The sequence below is a fragment of the Rutidosis leptorrhynchoides genome, chromosome 1 (assembly GCF_046630445.1).
Source record: "Rutidosis leptorrhynchoides isolate AG116_Rl617_1_P2 chromosome 1, CSIRO_AGI_Rlap_v1, whole genome shotgun sequence".
In the NCBI taxonomy this organism is placed as follows: domain Eukaryota; kingdom Viridiplantae; phylum Streptophyta; class Magnoliopsida; order Asterales; family Asteraceae; genus Rutidosis; species Rutidosis leptorrhynchoides.
Genome location: NC_092333.1, coordinates 403,235,804 through 403,238,222, shown reverse-complemented (window position 1 = coordinate 403,238,222; position 2,419 = coordinate 403,235,804). Strand labels below are relative to the sequence as shown.

The following is a 2,419-nucleotide window of genomic DNA, read 5'->3' as shown; positions in this document are numbered from 1 at the left end:
TCAGTAAGAGAAGATGATATTATTACAGGTAATTCAGATTCACCATGTAAATAAGCGTATTCCAAATGATTTGGAAGTGGCTTTAACTCTAATGTCGGAGGTTCTTCTATCGATGATTTGTATCGATATCTGTCTTCTTCTTTTAGCATTTGAATTTCTTCTGTTGTTGGTTCATATCCATTAGCTATTAGTGTAGCTAACATTTCAGTTTCATCAATTGGTTCAGTTCCTTCTCCTAAAGAACATTCTCCTGTTCCTTGTAATTCTGGAAATTCTTCTAACAATTCTGCATGTGAATCTATAGTTTGAATATAATAACATGTATCATCTACAGATTGCGGTTGTTGCATTGCTCTATCAACTGAAAATGTAACACTCTCATCCTCTATACTTAGGGTCAGTTTCTTACCAAACACGTCTATCATTGCTTTAGCCGTGTTTAAGAATGGTCTTTCTAATATGAGAGGAACTTGAGAATCTTCTTCCATGTTCAGAACAACAAAATCTACTGGAAATACTAAAGTACCAACTTTAACTAGCATGTTCTCCATTATCCCTCTAGGATATTTTATTGATCAATCGGCTAGTTGTATACTTATTCTTGTTGGTTTCAATTCTCCAAGGTCTAGTTAAGCGTATAGTGAATACGGCATTAAATTTATACTAGCACCTAAATCTGCCAATGCTTCTATTGAACTAAGACTACCCAGAAAACATGGAATTGTGAAACTTCCTAGATCGGATAATTTTTCTGGTATCTTATTCAACAGTAATGCAGAACAATTAGCATTCATAGTAACAGCCGAGAGCTTTTCCATTTTCTTTCTATTCGAGATTAGATCTTTCAGAAATTTAGCATATCTAGGCATTCCTGAAATCACATCAATGAAAGGAAGATTTACATTTATCTGTTTAAACATATCCAAGAATTTGGATTACTCGGCTTCAAGTCTCTCTTTTTTCATTTTACTCGGATAAGGAAGTGGTGGTTGGTATGGTTTAACATAAGGTTTAGCCTTAACTGTGTTATCTTCATTAACCTATTCAACTACCGGTTCTTTTTCCTTATCTTGTTCAGGTTGTGGTTCTTGTGGAGTAGGAAGAGCTTCATCAAAAATTACAGGTATTTCAGGTGGTTTAAGTGTTGTACCACTTCTTGTGGTAATGGCTTTAGCTGTTTCATTCCGGAGGTTAGCATTTGTATCACTAGGTAAACTTCCCGATTTTCTTTCACCTATTAACCTTGCTAGGTTACTTACTTCTTGTTCCAAATTTTGAATAGAAGCTTGTTGATTTCTAAATGCTTGAGCATTTTGTTCATTAGTTTGTTTCTGAGATGTGAAAAACTGTGTTTGAGATTCAACTAGCTTCGTCATCATATCTTCTAAATTCGGCTTTTTATCATCGGTTTGTGGTGGTTTGTTTTGAAAATTAGGTCTTTGCTGATTGTAAGTATTATTAGATACTTGTTGATTACTAGGACCTTGTTGGTTGTTGTATGGAACATTTCGGTTATAATTCTGGTTTTGATTGTAAATTGGTCTTGGCGGTTGATAATTATTCTGATAATTATTTCCAGGCCTTTGGTTTATGTATGAAACATTTTCTCTTTGTTCCATTGTTAATTCAATACTAAGACAATATTTTGTCAAATGTGGTCCTCCACACTGCTCACAACTAATTCGTATTGAGTGTATATCCTTAGTCATCTTTTCCATTCGTCTCTCGACAGCATCTATTTTTGCTGAAATGGAATCTAAGTCATGGCTAGAATCGGCTCTAGCTGCTTTAGATGATCTAACGATATGTTTTTCTTGGTGCCACTCATGTGAGTGGGAAGCAGTGTTATCAATAATTTTATAAGCATCAGTTTCGGTTTTCTTCATAATAGAACCACCAGCTGCTATATCGATGTCTTTCCTTGTAGTGATGTCGCATCCTTGGTAGAATATTTGTACTATTTGACAGGTGTCTAAACCATGTTGCGGACATCCTCTTAATAACTTTTCAAATCTTGTCCACGCTTCATATAGAGTTTCATTTGGTTTCTGTGTGAACGTAACAATTTCTCCTTGAAGTCTTACGGCTTTAGATGCCAGAAAAAATTGTTTAAGAAAATTTTCAACTAAAACGTCCCATGTATCAATCGCCCCTTCAGGTAACGATTCCAACCAATCTTTGGCTTCTCCCTTTAAAGTCCAGGGAAATAATATGAGATATATCTGTTCATCCTCAACTTCTCGGATTTTAAATAGTGTGCAGATCCTATTAAAGGTACGAAGATGTTCATTTGGATCTTCCTTCGGCGCAACACTAAATTGGCATTGATTAGTTACCATGTGTAGAATTTGTCCTTTGATTTCATAATCTGACGCATTAATGTCAGGATGAGTAATTGCGTGACCTTGGCCAGTGCGTT

The 2,419-nt window shown here is 35.3% G+C and overlaps 1 non-coding gene across 1 annotated transcript; it reads left to right on the top strand.

Annotated features, from left to right (window-relative positions):
* Positions 1 to 1,974: 1,974 nt before the first annotated feature.
* On the top strand, positions 1,975 to 2,081 carry LOC139886965 (small nucleolar RNA R71). The gene has a single exon (XR_011772821.1). It is a non-coding gene; the product is annotated as a small nucleolar RNA R71 (small nucleolar RNA).
* Positions 2,082 to 2,419: the final 338 nt, after the last annotated feature.